Here is a 21,851-nt window from a genome sequence, read left to right as displayed (position 1 = left end):
TTCATTTGCTACTTTTTACTAAAAGTGAAGAAACTGGGGCAGGGGTGGAATTCCAATTAATTAAGAGAACGAGAATACATTATGCAATTTGGTCAAAACGCATGATCGATGTTACAAAGGAAATATGCAAAAAGGTTGGGAACTATACATCAATAGAGAGTAAACCTTAAATGGTTAAAAAAAAAAAAAAAATGCATCCCCCTGTTTATCCAGAGAGCTCTCAGAACTGACTGGGGAAGTCCTTCCATCGGAGTTTGAGTTCTAGGACACATTGGGAGGCCAGACCAGAAAGCAAGGTTCTTCTCGTGTCTTTCTCCTCTGACATGACCAAGGCTTGGCGCCTCACCCTCTAGCTTCCCAGGAGTCAGACTGCGGGCGGCAAGGGACGTGGCATCAGAGGTAGAACTTCCTCTTCTGGTTCCTATGAGGCCCACTACACCTTTTGTTTAAGAGAACGGAAGCATCAGTAAGCAATTTGACTTCCACCAGAAGCATTATGGACCCTGGCTGAAACGGAACTCTTCCTACTCTGGGAATCTGTCCATCTGTCTACGAATAACAACTGTTTTATCCTCAGCTATGCCTGGTTGATTTCAAACTAATGATATTTGTAGAATATGGCAGCCTATAACTACACGGAAGACAGAAAGAGAAAAGAAGGATGACTGAGAGGAGGCAGCAATTTTTTTTTTTAATGATTCACTTTGCACAGCAAAGTTATTTTTTTTTTAATATTTATTTTCCTTATTTATTTATTTATTTATTTTTTAGCTGCATCAGGTCTTAGTTGCTGCACAGGGGATCTTTGTTGAGTCATGCGGGATCTTTTCCATTATGGCACGCGGTCTGCTTGGGCTTCTCTCTAGTTGTGGCACACGGGTTTTTTCTCTCTAGTTGTGGCGCATGGACTCCTGGGCACGTGGGCTCTGTAGTTTGCAGCACATGAGCTCAATAGTTGTGGCGTGCGGGCTTAGTTGCCCCACGGCATGTGGGATCTTAGTTCCCCGACCAGGGATCGAACCCACGTCCCCTGCGTTGGAAGGCGGATTCTTTACCACTGGACCACCAGGGGAGTCCCGAGGCGGCAATTTTTGATGTTACAGGAGAGAACATGGTTTACGTTTAATATTCTTTTTCTTGAGTGGTGAATGATTACTTTAGGTTGAAGCATATGAAACTGACAATATTTGATAATTTTTGATCTACAAAAGAGCAATTTCTTACGGTTCAACCCATGAATACAGAGGTTCTCACTTCAAGAGAGGAATTCTGCCTCAAGTCCATGTTTGAACATGGAGAGATGCTCAGTCTTCTCCTTACTGACAGGGCCAACAGAGCCAAAGTCACAGAAGAGTGCCCTGCACTTTGAATTACGACCCACAGAGATACACTAACTTTGGCCCACATGTGACTGGCTTTTTAAAAGTTAGTTGTCACAGACATAGAGAATGGACTTGCGGACATGGGGAGGCGGAAGGGTAAGCTGGGACGAACTGAGAGAGTGGCATGGACATATATACACTACCAAATGTAAAATAGATAGCTAGTGGGAAGCAGCTGCATAGCACAGGGAGATCAGCTCCGTGCTTTGTCTCCACCTAGAGGGGTGGGATAGGGAGGGTGGGACGGAGACGCAAGAGGGAGGAGATATGGGGATGTATGTACACACATAGCTGATTCACTTTGTTACACAGCAGAAACTAACACACCATTGTAAAGAAATTATACTCCAATAAAGATGTTAAAAAAAAAGTCAGAATTTTTAAACTCCCTAAAATTCATACTCCTTTCGGGAATCAAAGTCCAGCAACTGTGTGAGCTCCCACCAGCCCTGTGATGAGAATCAGCTGATTCTCCTAAGGGGCTGCCTTCTTCAGGGCCAGCCTGTGTCCTCTACGTTCATCCAAGTCCTAAACCTGACCATCTTTGCATCTCACCTGGCCCAGGTGGGCTTTTTCAGTCCAAGGCTGTTGGTGTTCGTGCCTCCTTACCCAGAATGACAAAGACAGGTTAACCAGGAGCCCTCTTCCCTTCTCTGCAGACCAGCCTCCTCCCCCCTCGTCTTTCAGAGAAAGTTCATTTGGTTACAAGCACCACAGGGGTAGAAAGAGAGAGAGACAAGACAGAGAGCATAGTTGGAAGGCAGCCATGTAATAATCGCACAAATGAGTATGTTTGCAAAATCTCCGCAGACTGGAATTCTACAAACTCTCTCTCTAATCCAGCCCTAATGTTCAGCAACCTTCACTGTCAGGAAATTCTGCCATAAATAACCCAAATCCTTCACGCCGCTTAAACCCATTTCCTCTTACTCTCTGCTCACTGGAGATGGGGAACAGCTGGTCACCGTTCTCTGTACCAAGTTCTTTGTCAACTAGATGATTGGATTCTGGCTCTGGACCACTGTCATAATTAGGAGTCTGACCAGTTCCATATTGTGCCGTCTGCAAAAGCATGTCGAATAGGAAGATAAAAGTTTGAGCAGGCTGTGCTTCAGAAATGTGCCATCAGGGGAACACGATCTCTCATCATGCCACCAGGTTGCTCACAGTTTATAAATGTGTGAATGTGAGATTTCTGCATGGAAAAAAAAAAATTATGTTTTTCTGAGGCTAGCTCTGTAATGTGAACACATCAAAGGATGCAAAGATTCTCTAAAAGCCACCAAAAGAAGCCAATACACAGAGTGAGCATTTATTAAGTGCTTCCCATGCTCCCATTACCTGTATTTTCTCAGACGCTCTTCACAACTAGGCACTAAGGCAGAAATTAGGATTAGCCCTGCTTTGCAGGTAAGGACACTTGGCCGCACAGAGGCTAACTTGCCCAAGTTTATACACCAATGAGTGAGAGAATAAGCCTTCAAACCCAAGCCACTGGAGTCCAGAGCCTGCAACCCCTCCTCAACCACCTCTCCATCCTACACGTAAACCTGGTGCTGGTGAGTCCAGGCAGCTCATGGCATGGGATATAGTCCCTGTGTTTCCACGACCAGTGCCTAGTGGAGGCCAGGAAGTCAGGTGGCTGGTCCCTGATACAGTGCACAGGCAAATTTAAAGGAGCTTGATGCCATCCAGGCTGAATTCTTCTCATATACAGAGTCCTACATGAGATGCTTGGTCTCCACTTAGATACAGGCACAAAGTGGTCCCCCAGTTCCCAGCTGCATGACTTCCCAATTATGTGCTCCAGGGCTCGACCTGGATCAGAGGCCAGGTTCTGACGAACACCACCTGTGGCTTTGGATCCCAGCCTCCCTGCCTCAGTGTCCCCGGCAGTAAAGTGGTGATGATGAAGCAGCTTCCTGGTGATGCTGGAGACACGTCTCTCCCCATCACTCTCCATCCCCTTGTCCAGCTGCATGCTTCCTCACTGCACGTATTTTTCCCTGACATTATTTGTTTCTCTGGGTATTATTTTGCCCCCTTCAATAGGCTATAAGCTCAATAGTGAAGGGGCTTGTTTGCTTTACTCACCATTGTACGTACACCAGTGCCTAGCTCAGCACATGGTCAACACTGGTTAACATCTGGAGAATGACTAAGTTACCCTTAGAAAGATTAAATTAAAACAACTACATAAAATTAATAAATATTAGTTCTTCCCACGTCTCATAGTTTTCTCCTTCAAACTCAATAATGTGTTGTTAAACGTTGTCTTAAGTGATTTACCATCCTTGGTTCCCTCTATGGTTATGCAATGATCATTCTGATCTTCTCTTCTATTATGCAGCCTTGGCCTGGATACCAGGGTTCCTTGCTGCCCAGAGAAATACCTCCTGAATGCCCCGGAAACTCAGTTTTTCAAAGCATAGTATCTAAGACATCATGAATTGCCTACCACCCACAAGATGGGTGGTATCTAGTAAGCAATTTTTGGCTTGTTAGCAAAACCCTAACTCAGACTGGACCTTGGGCAATGGGGCAAGTCAATCTGGACAATTCTACTTTTTCCTTTACCAGCCTCATTTGCAATTAGGGGTGGGCATGTGACACAGTCTAGCCCGTGAGAAGTAAGGAAGTGAGGAGGAGCTGCTGGATGAACTTGTCTTCTTTGTAAAAAGGATAGAGGCAGCTGCCATTACTTCCACCTTCTTTCTTAACTTGAACATGGCTATGATGCCAGGAGTAACAGCAGCCATCTTAGCATCATGAGGCAATAAGCCAACAAGCTAAGGATAGAGGAGCAGAGAGACAGAAGCAGCTTGAGTCCTTGATGATATTGTGAAGCAGCTGAACAAAATGTCAGCATTCACCAACTCTAGACCTCTTGTTACATGAGAAAAAAAAATTTCAAGCAACTATTAACAGGGTTTAGTTACCTATAGCAAAAAATTTTAAACTGACCTATAGTGCCTTCCTTCAAAATTATAATTCTTCCTTTTCCCATATTTTCTCATTTATGTCAGTAACATCATCATCATGCCCCAAATTCTTTAGAGTCAAAATACTGAGTTATCTTTGGATACAATGAGCAAAGAAGGCATCCATCTTCAAGTCTTGCCAATCCTTTCAAAATGCCTCAGAACCTTCAACAAGGATATGCACACAGATATTCATTACAGTGTTTACATTAGCAGAAAAAAATGGAAATGACCTCACCTGACTGGCAAAAATAAATCATGGCAAATAATGAATAGAAAATAGAATATTATGTAGTCATTAAAATATGGAAAACAAACATTTGTTGATGTGGAACAAAGATCAAGATATGTTAAACTAGAAAATCAGATTGGAAACCAGTATTTTTGTTAAGGATATATATATGTATAACATATGCATAGAAAAGGTGTCCAGAAATCTATACCCCAAAATAGTGAGAGGGAATATCTCTGGGTAATCTGGGTACTGAGATTAACTAACTGTTTCGCTTTAAACTTTTGATTATTTATATAGCTTCTATAGTAAACATATACTGCTCATGTAATAAGGAAAAAAAAAAAAGAGTTTTGTCATTTGGCTTTTGGTGTTTCTGACTCGCCACTTTCTCTTTATTCTCCTGTCGTGACCAGAATCCAGGGGGAAAGAGTTCAGCCATCACCTCCAACGGCTCCCCGACTTCTCTCTTCTCTCTCACCATTTCAACCTACCCTGTACTCAGCCCCCAAATTAACCTTTCTCGTCATCTGCATTCTTCAGGCCATTCCCCTGTCTAAAAGGAACAATGACTAGCTCTCTAGAATGAAGCCCCCCCCATGTTTTCAGCCTAGCATTCAAGAACAGATTGAGTAGCCAACTAACCAACTTTATTTTCACTTTTTTCCTCTGCTTTTGTCCATCTGGTTTCCTAAGTGTTCCTTCCACGTGGCACATTCATTCCCACCACCAGTCCTTCACTTTGTGGTTCCTTCCTTCTGGAATGTTCTCTCCATCTCCTCCATCAATGCAAATCCACTTCATTCTTCGAAACCCACCATATCCTTTCTCTCAAGCCTAGTCCAAGGATGAAGCTCCTGGGCTAGCGTGTGGAGGGGGCAGGTGGTAGGTCCACATAAGCCTGGGAGGATCCAGAAGGGGCAACGTTCAAGGCTTCTTCTAATCAGCAGTCATCAGCCTAGCCTTTTCCACGCACACTCCCACCAACAACAGTGGCTTTTGATGGCCTGATCACTCCAGAGTGATTCTGCGTCTCTCCCCTGGGGACCCCTGCCTACATCAAATAGTATCAGGCAGGACATCCTGGTCCCCAGGGCAGCACTAAAGAGAAGCTGCTCCTACCATTTCTGAGAGTGTCCTGAGAGCTTCTACCCTGAGAACCCTGGCCATTCTCCTTTACTCTGGAATTTTCTAGACCAGGAGCAGCAAATTCAAATGCCTACATGGATGAAGCAAGTGCTGTAAATCAGCAAAGCAATTGCAGGTGTGGGTTAAAATGGGGTGGCAGTCTGTTCTATTTCAGGGAGGCAACTGCAACCGGGAACCAACCTCTTATTTATTTATTTATTTATTTTTAATTTATTTATTTTACTTATTTATTTTTGGTCGTGTTGGGTCATTGTTGTTGCACGTGGGCTTTCTCTAGTTGCAGTGAGCAGGGGCTACTCTTCGTTGCGGGCTTCTCATTGCAGTAGCTTCTCTTGTTGCAGAGCACGGGCTCTAGGTGCACAGGCTTCAGTAGTTGTGGCACCCGGGCTTCAGGAGTTGTGGCTCGCAGGCTCCAGAGCGCAGGCTCAGTAGTTGTGGCGCACGGGCTTAGTTGCTCCGTGGCATATGGGATCTTCCGGACCAGGGCTCGAACCTGTGTCCCCTGCATTGGCAGGACGACTCCTAACCACTGCGCCACCAGGGAAGTCCCCAACCTCTCACGGTTGTGCAGGAATGCAAGCAGGTGCTGCTCCGTCTCCCAGTTTCTTAAAAAAACAGAAGCCAGAAAATCTAGAAAGATGTTGCTAGTAAAACCATGTGCGAACAAACCCTGTGTGTAGCCCAACACTTGGTCTGCCTGTTTTGTGACTGCTGCTTTGTGGTGAAAGGAGAGCCACCACCCCAGGCAAGGCCGGGTGCCAGCAGTGAAGATTAGTTACCATCTTCACCACACATGGGATGACCATGACTCACGTGGGGCCCTATAAGGGGGGGTGGCCTTATTCTCAAAACTCCGCCCATAGTCAGCGGAAAAGAGGATCATGAGAGGCCCTCCTTCTTCTAGTCACTGAATGGTTAACACTCTCCTGCGCTGGGATTTGGCCAGGGATTAAACCCACATGTTCGAAGCTTTATCTCATTACTCATGCGCACTTCTTTTCCCATTTTTAACTTCTCTTAACTTAGAAAATTCTAGTCTTAAGCATGAAACCTACATGTCACATGCTGTAATAAAAAAGTCTCCAAGGACTTTTTCCCATATGATGTCCACATTTATTGTTTTCTAAAAGCTGAAAACGTCAGCTGTCCTACTTCTATATTTGGTACATTTCAAATCCTCTTAAATGGTTCCATCAGAAATCTTAGAAGCATCTTCTATTGAAATGTTCTCTTAGAGTTTTCTTATGGGGAACGAGGGAATCTGAGAAAGGAAGACCTTGTTCAGTTCAACACTGATGATCTTTGAGAATCTGTCCTTTCCCCTCTGGGCTATGTTCGTCTCCCCTGACAGACTGAGAGCTCTTCCAGAGCAGGGGCTGCAGGCACATCCTTGTTGAGACTTCAGAGGGTGACCCCGGGTCTGGCACATCATTAGGTGCTTCACATGTATCGGCTGAACATTAACAGTGTTATCTCAGAGCAAGAAACACTCTAAAATACACTTTCCATAACTCAGCAAGTTCAGATGAGGGGAAGCGGGACCTGGGAAAGCATTTTTATGGCCGATGATTAGGTGTCACAAACTATCAGAAGGAAGGAATGCAAAATTTAGTACATTTCAATGCAACAACTGAAAGCATAAGATTGACCCAAATTGTAGGGTAGAAGCCATTCCGAAGCGGCATAGAAGGATTTGCACTGCTTATATCAACACTCCTCCTCTCCCACCCCACCACCCATGCCCTGCCATCAGACGTGAGATTCATTCCAGAAAAGGCCTGTGGAATAAAAATAGCAGTAGGGACATTAGCAGTATTAGGAGCTGGAGCAGCTACATTGGTGCTGGTGGGACGCCAGAAACCATGGTGAAAATAGTTAGCATTTGAGGGCTTACTTGGTGCCAGACACAATGTGTCCAGCACTCCGAGCACTGATGATCTTATGTACATCCCAGGACTCTAGGAGGTACCTGGGATTATTCTCCCCACTCCTCAATGTTTCACAGATAAGGGAACCAAGGTGGCACAGCTTATGTGATCTGTCAAAGGTCACAGGGTTTGGAAGTGTAAGAACCCAAGCGCCATCTTAGCCCATTCCTTACACTGCCTCCCCGCAAAGTACAGCACAGACGTGGAATACACTGCTTTCTGCTGGAGCATGGGCAGCCACGAAGGGCTCACCACGACCAACATCCTTGTAGCACACGACCCAAGTGAACACCACCAAAACCCATGGTTGAAAAGATAAAAACGGGAGAACAAACTATGGCAATACCTGCTCCTAGCATAACACAGATCACCCAAGAACTACCAGGAAGAAGAGATGATTGGAGGAGCATCAGGAAGGAACATCACTGTTTCTCCTTCTCTCCATGCTGGCCCCTCCTAAATCCTTTTCTTCAGTAATAGAAGAAGGTCAAATTTTTAAAAAAATGATTCACAGGATAAAGCTAGATCTTTCATTTCATGGTGCACTACTTCATAAGACAGCTGCCGTTCTTGTCTGCTGATATATTTTCAATTTTAATATGTGACCATTTTTAGGGGAGAAACTACTAAAAATGTCATTTTCCTTTTAAGTGTGGGTGTCTTATAAAGGTCACTACATGCAAATATGCCGATTCCTTCCGCGGCATTGCTTGGTATAATCCTGTGATTCAGTACTTGGTCACTCTGATTTCTGGTTTGTTCACTCAGGCCCCATGCTCACTGATCTGCAGATTCTTGTTCTGCTTTTGGTCAGAATCTTCAGAATACTGAGCGATAAAACAGTCCCTGTTCTGAGGACAGAGGAAGTTAGAGGCCCCCTGAGTCAAATCTTTCCAATGTGACTCCATTACACTGCAGTGGATTCATAAATATGAGTCCAGAAACACACTGCAAAAAGAAATTATTTTTTTTTTTAACATTTTGGATTTTTAGCCAAGAGAAAAGCATTTAGTTAACACCTTAGGAACTGGATATTTCATATGCTCAAGAATATTTACATAACTAAGCAAATTTTATATGTGTCTAATATTATTCATAGACACATGAAGATGAACTACACTATTAAGTTGTCCAGTGTTTTTTCTGTGTCTATGAAAAACATCACCCAACAAAGCCAGAAAGGGTGAGAGAAGGGGCTGGAGGAAGATACTTTAAAAATACACTGGTACAAAAAGTCTGTTAGATAATATTTTTATAATATCCGTTATAAGTAGTGAATACTGCTGTTGATTACATCATGCCAAAGACTGAGTATATATTCCATAAATGGAAGGTTGGGTCAACAAAGAAAATCTCTTTTAACTCACCCTTTTATAAGATTAAAGGAGATTAAAAAAAAAAAAAACCCACATACGATCCTCTCATTATAGATACAGAAAAAGAATTCAACACAATTTAGCCAAAATTCATGAGAACACTTCCTGGCAAACAAGCTCTAAGAGGGAGGGGAAAACTCCATCAAGTATAATACTCCACGGTGAAATGTTAAAACCATTCCCTTAAAATCAAGAACAAGACAAGAATGTGTGCTATCACTACTTCTGCTCAACATAATACTGGAGGTCCTTGTCCGTGCAGTAAGGCAGAAAAAAAAATAAACAAATGAAAGGTATAGGAATCAAAAAGGAAGAAATAAAATCCATTTTTGATTGTTTTCATAGCAAACACAAAGAAATGAGAGACATTTTGTTGGAATTAATAAAAGTTTGGCAAGGTTGCCAAATCAATATACCAGATTCAATTGCATTCCAACACATCAGCAGAAAACCAATTTCAAAACATTGCCTTAATACTAACAAAAATATAAGGTATCTAGGAATAAATCTAGCAAAAGGGATGCAAGATTTTATGCAGAAAGTTATAAAACTCTACTGAAAAATACAAAAACAGTTAAGTAAATGGAAAGATATAACATGTTTAGGGATAAGATGACTTTATGTCAAAAAGATGTCACTTATCCCAAAATTAACCCATAGATTTAATACAACTCCAAATAAAATTATGTTAAAATTAATATCTACAAATTATTTTATATTTTTTAGGAAAGTGAAAAATATTACTTTAAAAAAACTATCGCTCATTTAATTTTTGAAATTAGTAATTGTGTTTTATTTTAAAATAAAAATGGATAAATTCTTATATTATTCAGTTAAGAACGACATCGAACATTTGGCAGTGGTAGTTGTGATGCCCTCAATCGAATCCTACTTCAGGATCGCTTTACTTTAATCACCGTCATCAGATTAAGAGGAACCAAGATCCAACACAAAACATGCCCAAGGCATTGCTATCAGGTAACTAACGAGCCTGCAAAACCACTTACAATCGTTTGGATCTACAACAATAAAAAGAGATCTTTCAAAAGATCTTGTAAAGAAACAACAAAAAATACTTGCCAAAAACTGAATGAAGGGTGGGGTGATAACACACAACATCTGCTTTTCTTAAGACTTTCCTGAGCTCTCTAATAATACATTTTTGCCCAGGAAAAGAAGAGATCTTTTTGAGGCCAAAATCTTTCATTGCATTAAGAAATTCCCAATAATACAGAAGAACATTATGTATTTTAAGCTCTTGGCATTTCACGTGGTTGTTTGGACAGAGCAGGAAAAGGCGTCCTATAATTTCACAGGGGGTCCTTATACAGACATGGAGGGAGCTATATCGTTACATTTAAGAAGGCTTCAGGGTACTTCATAGGATTTAATAAATATTCCCTAAGTTAAGAATTATGACCAAAACAACTGATATTTGGGATTTTGTTACAAAGATGTCAATGGTAATTTTTTAAAACTTCTTATATGGAACAATGTTAGTAATCTTAGTAGCTAATATTCCTCAAAAGTATAAAATATCCTCATAGGAGAATTTTTTCTATAAAATGACAATCCTTTAGTTTTCTCTAAGTATAAAACTACTACCTTCTATTGTAAACAAAACAAAACCATGCAGAAAATACAGAAAAGAATGAATAAGATAAAATTTTCAAATATCCAGAGAGAACCACTGGTAAGATTTGGTTCATCACTCCAGATCCTTTAAAAAAAAAATTGTTCAAATACGTGCTTATACAGTTTAAAAAATTCAGTCATATTATAAATATTTTTTATATTTGATTTTTTTTGGTTGAACAATATATCATACATGTGTTTCCATGTCTAGAAATATATGGAATTTTAATAACTTTTGGGATATGCTTTGGATACTGTGATTAAGTTTTCCCGTTGTAGAACATAGTTGAAAAAATCTTTTACAATTAGATATTTGATAAACACTTCCTGGTGATGAAAGCTACATGTGGGAGACAAACATAAATCTAACAGACAGGGGCAGGGAAGTCTACCACTTGGGGAGTGGATATTGTTGACCTTGAGACCAGGAAAAGTAGCCATTAAAATATGAGTTTGTGAGCGTCTATTCAGCTTCCCTTGCCATTGCCTTGGCCCCTGCCATCTGGAGTACAATTGAAATAAAGAGAAATCTCCTTTGCTTCTTATGTATATCAGAGAGAATGCTTTTATAATTTTTAATTTGAAATTGGTCAGCTATCCTCAATGAAATTACACACAGGCAAAGTAAACCTCAAAAATCATATTTTATGCTAAATAATGTCCTCATTTAGCATGGCGCCAGGTAAAAAAAATAGGTGATATAGTAGAAATGGAGTGTTGATCTCAGGTGACTCTTTTAAGACGTCTCTTGGTTCAAGAAAGACAAGAATGTCAGACTCTAGGGATGCTAGGGCTGAATGCAGATGTTCTGCGATGGGTAAGGAGGGGGTTGAAGATTTTAAGCATGTTTGTAGACAGAGAAAAAATGACAACTGAGGGGAGAGTGAAGACTTGATGTGTGAATTTGACCTACTTGCAACACCAATTTGAAGTGACAATGAAACAGAAAACAACAAGATATTTTTTAATGCAAAGATCCTGCAGTTATAAAACAAGTGAGTCGAATGAAAGTTAAGGGCATATGTGCCTTTTTTTGACCCTCAAACATTTCTCTGTGCTTTCCCTGGGCAGGCAGCTGAGGCCAGTGAGCAGGAGGTTTACAATCAACCCCGGCAGCTCTGGAAATCGACACGGCAGCTCGGCCGGCTCTAGAGGGGCCTCAGAGGAAATTCTCCCCAGCGCTGCACTCTGCACGCTGGGTTTCCTGCAGTGCACAGAGCGCCTCCAGTAAAAGCTGTGAGGACCAATTTTTACAAGGCAGTATTGATTTTTAAACATAGATTCACAAGGATCAGCAAAGGTAGTAAGAGAGATACCGTATAGCCTTCACCCATTTCCTCCCAATGGTTACATCTCACATAATTATACCTCACATAATTACCTATCAAAACCAGGAATCTGACACTGGTACAGTGTGTGTGTGTATAGTGTTAGGACAACTTACCACATGTGTAGACTCACTAGCGACTACTGTCATCAAATTATAAAACTATTCCATCACCACAAAGATATCCCTTGTTACACTCTTTTATAGTCATGCCCCCATTTTTAATTCCTGGCAACCACTAATCTGTTTTCCGTCTTTATAATTGTGTCATTTCAGGAATGTTAGATAAATGGAATTATACGGTATGTGATCTTTTCAGATTGGCTTTTTCATTCAGCTTAATGCCCTTGGGATCCGTCCAAGTTGTTGGGTGTATCAATCGTTCCTTCCTTTTTATTGCTGAATAGTGTTCCATGGTATGGATGTACCACAGTTTGCAGAGCCATTCATCTACTGAGGGACATTTTGATTGTTTCCAGATTGGGGCTTATTACAAATACAGCTGCTGTGAACAATCATGTACGAGTTTTTGTGTGAAGAAGATCTCGTATCTCTGTGATAAATGCCCAGGATTGCAATTGTGGGTTGCATGGTAAATGTATATTTAGTACAAATTTTTAAAGATCAAGTAAGTTTCTCTTTTCAAAAGTAACATTTTCCCATCATAGATTATTTATCTGGTGAGTCAACTGGGCTGAGGGTCGGGTGAGGCGTGGGGAGAGGAGGGGAAGTACTGATCACCAAATAAATCATTCTAAACCTAAGAGAAGATATAGTTTTTATGGGCTTCATTATGATACATGGGCTCCAAAATCTATGCAGGTATACCTGTCTATACTGGGAAGTACTCAGGATGAGTGTGGGAAGTCCCATTTCTATCCCTGCAATGGTACTGAGGTAGTAAGCATGAAAATACCAGGGTTAGACCATTTATAACTCAACATGTTGGGAAATTTCAGATAAGGCCTTCAGGGTCAAAATTTTTGGACAATAAAATATGACTGTGGCTTCAGATGGGCTGAGATGGAGGCAAAATTAAAGGATCAGTGGATGTTGGGCCCTCTCCAAAAGTAACGCTTATGCAGGAATAGACTACTGAATAAATACTGGGAATATTCATTCCATTCCTTCTATTTGAGGATATGTGTATTGTAAACGACCATGGCAAGAAGGCAGTCCTGAAGCCTCCTCAGGAACCATGCAGAAGGGGGAGACCCAAGGCAGGCAGGACACAGGGAGCACTCCAGAATTGTGTGCCACCCTCTGCAAACGCACAAGAGAACCAATTCATTTTTCTGTTTCACAGTCATAATGTCATAAAGTGAGGGTAACATCCTCTAAGCATATACTGCCTTCTTGGCTCAGAGTTGCTAGGGAATATATGCTTTCCTTAACTCTTACAGAATCTCCAGCCCCTGCCTGAGGCTACGGAAGTATCACAAACATTTCACAGGCTGCAAATGATGGGCCTGACCTGGAAGGAGCAGGCAGAAGGACAGGGGACCAGGCACGACGTATCTAAACCCACAGATGCCTTGAAGGGAGCCATCACTCTCCCTTATCATCCTTCTCTCCCTCAGGCTCCAAATATTTTCTCTTTACAAGGAGAAACTAGAAATCCGTTAGTTGTGAGCTTATGTTAACTGACGTACAATGGAAGATTTTGGCGCACAATGGATAAACTGAGAAGACCATCAGAAGTCAGTAAGAAAAACATCTCCCATTAAAGTCACAGTGGAAAAGTCGATACAGTATATATGACCAGACCATTCACGAAAAGAATAATACAAGTATCTGCTAAACAAAAGAAAAACACTCATCCTCATTAGAGATAAAAGAAATACAAAATTAAAATAATGAGATGTTTTCATTTTGCTATTACTTTGGCAGATTATTTTTTTAAATGGATGACAAAATTAGAGGACGAAAATATACAGAGAAACAAGATATTTATAATGCCTCAGAATACCAGTCTATAAGATGCATATTAATTACAAAGAGGAAAACATTTACCTGGAAGACACCACTTAAACACCTTTAAAGGTGTATAAAGTTAAAATTACTGGGAATGGAGCAAATCGACATTGTGCGTCTCCTGGTATGATGCACTAAGAAAGATACAATATTTTTCTTGTGGTATTCCAGCTAAAACTACAGAACCTGAATATCATGAGAAAACATCAAACAAACCCAGACTGAGGAATATTATACAAAATAACTGGCCTGGACCCTTCAAGAGTCAAGGTCAAGAAAGGCAAAGAAAGACTGAAGAACTTCCAGGTTGGACTAAAGAGACAATACCAACTAAATGCAATTTATGGTTCTACATTAGATCCTAGAATGGCAAAAGGAGATTAGTAGATCAATTCATAAAAACAGAATAAGGCCCATAGATTGCATACTGTTTCTTCATTTTGATAATTATACCGTGGTTATATATGATGTTAACATTAGGAGAATATTGGTCAAGAGTACATAGGAATTTTTTGTACTATTTTTGCAAACTTTTAAAAGTTTTATTTCAAAATGAAAGTTAAAAATAAAAATGTTTTAAAGAAAATACTTGATGCTGTCCTTTATTCATAAAAACCTAAGTGTCCATAAACAGTAGAATTGATAAATAAATTATATGTTTGTGCAATGGATGCTGCAGGGCATGAAAAATGTACATCCTATATGATTCATTTATGTGAAGTTCAAGAAGAGGTGAAACTATGCTATGGTGACAGAGAGAAAACAGCGGTTACTGGGGGTTAGAGTGGTCTTGACTGGCAGGGGCCTGAGGGAGCTTTTTGAGTTTCTGGAATTGCACTATATCTTTATCTGGGCAATAGTTACTGGGATCTAGACATACAGTCAAATTTATCAGGTTGTACATTTAATATCTCTGCACTTATTATACTGAAGTTATATTATAATAAAGAAAAAGAAAATGGGCAACAAGAAGATAAAAAATGCTGACAATGGGCTAGCAGTCTTGGATTGCTGTTCAGAACAATAATTGAAATACATTTTCCTAAAAGCAATTTGGTAGTTAGTGTGAAGAGCTCTGAAATATGCTTCTCTTCCAGTTCTCAGGAAGCAATTAAATATTTAAACTCCAGTCGAAGTACAAAGATAAACAATGAAACAACTAAATACATACTTTAGGAAATGCTTAAAAAAATTAAGTTACAATCGTATGATAAACTATAATACAACTATTAAATCATATAATTAAAGAATGTTCGGTTATGTGGGGAAATGCTCATGATATGAGTGACGAAAGTTGATCCCAGTATTATACATGCATAGGATGTTGATAACTTAAATATTCTATGTTTCCATAGAGATAAAAGGAAACAATACTCTAAAACTTTAATATTTTTCTCTGGGTTGCAAAATTATGACAGGATTTTGTTTTCTTCTTTATACTTTTCAGTGTCTTCCACTATTTCTAACATAAACATGCATTCCTTTAATAGTAGAAAAGCATAAAAATTAATTCCAAAGTATTGGATACCTTCCTAGTTGAAAAAAAAATCAAACAATCAAAATTCAGAAAGGAGAAGAAAACCAACCAATTTCTAACAGAGCCTCCTTTAACTTGTCACGCTTTTAACAAAATCTTTGATGTTCTATTTCACGGCCACCTTTTAAGTCACCTATCAAGAGGGGATGATTTTTTTTTTAACTGCAAAAAAAAAAAAAAAAAAAAAAGTTCGCCTATGCCCTTTCCCCACCAATTAAGCCCTGGCCTCTCAGCTGCCAACATTTTACCCCCAGGAGCCCTCTTTTCACCATCATCAACTCTTCCTCCTGCCCACAGGAGTTCCTGCTTCGATGAGCTGTTTCCCATAAAATTCTGTGAGAACAAGGGGGCTTCCCTGTTGGCGCAGTGGTTGAGAGTCTGCCTGCCAATGCACGTGACACGGGTTCGAGCCCTGGTCTGGGACGATCCCACAAGCCGCGGAGCAACCAAGCCCGTGAGCCACAATTACTGAGCCTGCGCGTCTGGAGCCTGTGCTCCGCAACAAGAGAGGCCGCGATAGTGAGAGGCCAGCGCACCGCGATGAAGAGTGGCCCCCCCAAAAAAAAAAAAAAAAAAGAGTGGCCCCCGCTCGCCGCAACTGGAGAAAGCCCTCTCACAGCAACGAAGACCCAACACAGCCAAAAATTAATTAATTAATTAATTAAAAAAAAATTCCATGAGAACAAAGTTTTTGCCACTTGGAAAAAATCAAAACGTACCCGGGGATGACAGAGAGGACATTTCTCCTGGAGGCATGATTACAAATACACGGCATTAACAAAAGCAAGTATGAACCCAGTGTTTTGCTTTGGATCGTTTCATTTTGTTTTCTTAAACAGAGAGGTATAAAACTGCCATAAGCATTTGGAGGACTAGAGGTAATATTTCAAAATAGTTTGAGGAAACCATTACTCCCCTTCCCAAGATTCCTAACCACGCCCTCAAGATCTCAGGTGCTTCACTCCTCTCCCTCCCATCCACCCTGGCCCAGGCCTAAGGATTTTTTCTTTGTTTTCAAAACACTTTGCTAATTAGCCCACACTGTTTGAAGCAAGAGTGAGAGGAAAAAAATGTGAATCAGTCTTGACTGGATTTTTCAGTATCTCGTTTTCTTAATCTGCAGAAAGTATCTCACCAGGCAAGCAGAATTATAAAGACTAGTGGATGCCCCAATTTTAGCATTTCCATAGTTTTCTAACACAGATAGGAGCCTTCTAAATGTGTTGCCAGGAAACACTGACAGTATTTTCTCCCAGGAAAATTGTATGCCAAATAAAATGTAAGAAGAATGCCTTTGCTCGAGACATAGTTCTTATCAGGACAACAGAGGATTTAATCATTAACTATACCCACAGAAGTGAAAGTGCTTTTAAAATTGGAAAGTTTCAACATCTTAATTATAAGAAAGGTAAAATTAGATTAGCCTTGCTGTCAGCAGCCTTCCTAAAACATAGTTATCTCATCACATTTTAAAAGTTGACAGGTGTTTCACCATCATCAATTTTTAGCAATACCTGAACTCCCTTCACGGCGTCCAACAGAAGAAAGCAAACCAATAAAAAAGTTATTCATTAATCAAAACCTTCATCAGTTTCCTGCTAAAAAGGAAGGAGCTAACACTGAAAAAAACATTAAGCTAAAGGAAGACACAGCCAGGTAAAGTGGTCAAGGGTAAAATGATCCCAGTTCTGACAGGAGAGGGCAGGTGACCACATTTCTGCCAAGAAAGAAAATGTTGAGTTTAGCACACCCTTACATGCTTCATTCAACAGGGATTGTTAAGTACCTGTTGACAGGTTAGTATGTTCCAGGCATATGTTACACTGGGGATGCACAGGTGAGGAAGGGGACCCTGGTCCCTCCCTCCCTCACAGCCCCCCGCCCCCATTCCCAGCTTCACAAAAATGCTAGAACTAATGATTTAATTGCAATTATGTGCACGTCTTCAGAGCACTAGAGACCAGCATGTTCTGGTTGCAAGTGGAGAGCCACTCAGGTCCCCTCCAGTGAGAGTTGTAAAGTAATCCTCAGAAGTAAGGAAATACACCTGCAGCCATACAGCCCGTGTGAGCCCCACCCTGAGCCCCCACCCTGAGCCCCACCCTGAGCCATTCTACCTCAAAGTCAGCAGTCCTCTAGCACCTCCCCCCTCAGAGCGGGAGTCTTTACCACCCAAGACTTGGCTTTTTTCTCCACTTGGAGTTTTTCCTGCTGCTTTTACCACCCACTGGTGCAGACTTTCTGTCCTCCTCTCTCCTGTGGACTTCTGCCTTGCTACTGCTTTCTCTGTCTCAAGGCTTCTGTTTATGACCTCCTTTCTCTCTCTGAAGTCCATCACGACTCTACCATTTGTGTCTCTACGTCTGGGTCTTCCATTCAGAGTCCCTAAGGGAGCAATCTGATTGGTTCCATTAGTCACTCTCCATTACGCAGTATCCCAATTAGGTGAAGTGCCCATGCAGGGCCACTTCATAAGATGCTGACCAGCCTAAAGTGGCTGCTTTTGACTCAAGGGCTGACCCCTGATCCAATCAGCTTGTAGCCATAATGATGGGGTCCCCTGATTCAAAACATGGCAACCTACGTCTTAAGAAACCATTTGTGGTCTCTTTCCTCCTAAGGCATTTACAGGAGCAGGAGACACTCAAAGTATCACCAAGAACCCAAAACAGATACTGAGGCTTGATTTAACGTTAATCCCATATCGGCTGCTGTTTGAATATAACACCGTCATTTCTTAAATGCTTCAGCACCAGGTCCCTCAGTGCCCCACAGAGGCACTGCCATCCAATCCCACACTCTTTCCAATTAAGCACAGTGACACCCGAGAACCTTTCTCATCACCGTGCCTGAGTTGAAAATTCTGATCTGGCACATGGGATGAAATTGATTTGCCATCCCCCTGTCTATAGGATGAAGTCCAAATTCTGCAGGAAGCCACACTAAGGCTTTAGCCTGAAACTCTGGCTCTAGCTCAACACTCTATCCAACATAACCTCACCAGTTTCCTTACACAACGTGCGCTGGATATTCTCCATTCGTCCTTCCAGATCCACTCTCCATGTTTCTCCAGGGAGGCCGACCTTCTCGGATTGCATCAGCCCAAGCTCCCTGGCTTCTGATTGAATTTGGATGAGGAGAGGCATTGGCAGGATATGAGAGGGCATACAGAGAAGGAGTTTGAGGTATATTTCCCCCTCTCCTCCTGCCTGGCTATGGCTCTTTCTCTACTAAAGGCCTCAGCTCCAGTCAGGGGCCTCTCTCTGACAGCTAAGCTCTCCTTGGGTCCGCGGTTACCAGACGCTATCCTCTCGCCTTGCCTTTCTAGGCTGAAGTTGCCTGCTCCAGGATACTGCATCCTCCCATGCTGATATTTTTCCAGCCCTGCCTACACCTTTGTAAATGATCCCATCTTTGAACTTCCTTCAATTACCCACCCCCTTTTTAAAAAATTTAAATAGACTTTATCTTTTTAGAACAGTTTTCAATTTACAGAAAAATTTATTTTCTTCTATTTATTTATTTAATTATTTTTGGCCATGCTGCATGGCTTGTGGGATCTGAGTTCCCCCGACTGGGGATTGAACCTGTGCCCCTTGCAGTGGAAGCGAGGAGTCCTAACCACTGACTAACCTTGAGTCCTAACCCTGGACTGCCAGGGAATTCCCAATTTAGAGAAAAATTTAGAACACAGTACAGAGAGTTCCCATATATTCCACATTCTTCCCATATACTCTGCAGCCTGTTTCCTGATCTTTAACGTCTTATTAGTATGATTCACCGGTTACAATACTAACGGGTTATTTTTAACCAAGGTCCATATTTTATTCAGACTTCCTTAGTTTTTACCAAATGTCCTTTTTTTCTGTTCTAGGGTCCCATCCAGGACTCCACAATTACACTTAGTAGTCATATCTCCTTAGGTTCCTCTTGGCTGTGACAGTTTCTCAGACTTTCCTCGTGATGGATGACCTTGACAGTGTTGAAGAGTACAGGTTTTTTGTAGAATGCCCCTCAAATGGGATTTGTCTGATTTCTTTCTCATGATTAGAATACGGGTTTGGTTTTGGGGGAAGAAGACCACAGAGGTGAAGTGACATTTTCAACATGTATCAAGAGTATATCGTTTCAATACAAACCAAGAACACATCCATCATCGTGACTTATCACTGTTGATGTCAGCCTTGACCATCTGGCTGAGGTAGTGTCCGTCAGGTTCCTACACTGTAAAATCACTCTTTTATTTCCCTCCCTCTTTCCATATTGTACTCTTTAGAAGGAAGTCACTATGTGCAGCTCACACTTAAGGAGAGGGAAGTTATGCTTCCTCTCCCTGAAGCAGAGTAGAGCCTATGTTCTATCGTTTTTCCTTTTTTCTCTTTTTTTTGGTAAATTGAGGTAAATTATGCATAACATAAAATTTGCCACTTTAACCATTTTTAAGGATTTCAATGACCCCTTATCAGTAGGCCATCTGTCTCCTGCTGGGACTCTTATTATGCCCAAGTTGAACTTGTCACTATTCATCAAAAATAATAATGTGTCTTTATGTTTTATTACATGAGATTTCCATGTAAAGAAAAGAGATTCTCACATTTTCATCTATTTGACTCATACTGCTCTTTAAGCCTTGACTCAAGATGTCATGGGCTCCCCTAGGGATCACCATTACTCCTGCTATTGTCTCCCTGACCATGTATTTCTCCTTCTATATTCTAGCACTGGTTGCATTGCACCATCTTCTTGGTGGCTTTCCCAGGGCAGGAACTAAATCTTATTTATCTTTGTATCTTTAAGGCTGAGGACTGTCCCAGAAACACAGTAGCTGATCAATATATGTTAGCTGGAAATAAAGGAAGCAAAGATGAGATAGAAGCAGAAGTGGCCTATTTTCTCCAAAGATTAAAGAGAATATTAATACCTAAGATTGGTGAGGGTATAGGAAAACCTGCACTCCTAGTTACGTATCCCTCCACCCTTTCTGCAGGACAAGTTGGTAATACCTATTAAAAGCCAAAATATATGCATATTTCTACCCAGCAATTACAAGTCTGGAAATTTAAATTAAGAAAGCAATCAAAGACTGACATCAGTCTTGGCAATGACTTTTGGATTTGACACCCAAAGTAGAGGCAGCAAAAGCAAAAATAAACGAGCTGGACTACATCAAACTAAAAGGCTTCTGCACAGCAAAGGAAATCATCAATAAAATGAAAAGGCAACCTAACTAAATGAGAGAAAATAATTGCAAATCATATATCTGATAAGAGAGGTTAATTTCAAAAATATATTAAGAACTAATACAACTCAAGAGCGAAAAACCAAACAACCCAATTTAAAAATAGGCAGAGGGGGCTTCCCTGGTGGTACAGTGGTTGAGAGTCTGCCTGCTGATGCAGGGCACACGGGTTCGAGCCTTGGTCTGGGAAGATCCCACATGCCGCGGAGCAACTGGGCCCGTGAGCCACAATTGCTGAGCCTGCGCGTCTGGAGCCTGTGCTCCACAACAGGAGAGGCCACGATGGTGAGAGGCCCGCACACCGCGATGAAGAGTGGCCCCCGCTCGCTGCAACTAGAGAAAGCCCTCGCACAGAAACGAAGACCCAACACAGCCATAAATAAATAAATAAATAAATTTTAAAAAAAAAATGGAGATGCTGAGACAGCATGCCCCTCTTAAAAAAAAAAAAAAAAAAAAAGGCAGAGGAACTGAACATTTTTCCAAAGAAGACATACAGAAGAAGAGCCAACAGGTACATTAAAAGGTGCTCAACACCATTCATCATCAGGAAAATGCAAATCAAAGCCACAATGCGATATCACCTCACATCTGTCAGAATGGCTATTATCAAAAAGACAAGAAATAACAAGCATTGGCGAGGATGTGGAGAAAAAAGGAACCCTTGTGCACTGTTGATGGGAATGTAAATTGGTGCAGCCACTATGGAAAACATCATGGAGGTTCCTCAAAAAATTAAAAATAGAACTACCATGTGACCCAGCAATTCCACTCCTGGGTATTTATCTATAGAAAATGAAAATACTAACTCGAAAAGATATATGCAACCCCATGTTCATTGCAGCATTACTTACAACAGCTAAAACATGAAAGCAACCTATATATATATATATAAAATATTCCATTGTGTATATACACATACACATGATGGAATATTATTAAGTCGTAAAAAAGAAGGAAATCTTGTCATTTGTAACAACATGGATGGACCTTGAGGGCATTATGCTAAGTAAAGTAAGTCAAACAGAGAAAGATAAATAATGGGGGCTTCCCTGGTGGCGCAGTGGTTAAGAATCCACCTGCCAGTGCAG

General features: G+C 41.1%; 1 protein-coding gene across 5 annotated transcripts in view; it reads right to left on the bottom strand.

The window, feature by feature from the left end:
• Positions 1–21,851, bottom strand: part of SGPP2 (sphingosine-1-phosphate phosphatase 2) — a 134,126-nt gene that overhangs the window by 106,818 nt on the left and 5,457 nt on the right. The gene's annotated exons all lie outside the window — the stretch shown is intronic.

The sequence above is a fragment of the Balaenoptera physalus genome, assembly GCF_965194825.1.
Source record: "Balaenoptera physalus genome assembly, chromosome: 6".
Taxonomy (NCBI): Eukaryota; Metazoa; Chordata; class Mammalia; order Artiodactyla; family Balaenopteridae; genus Balaenoptera; species Balaenoptera physalus.
Note: the sequence above shows the minus strand (reverse complement) of the source record. Positions and strands in the feature narration are given on the sequence as shown.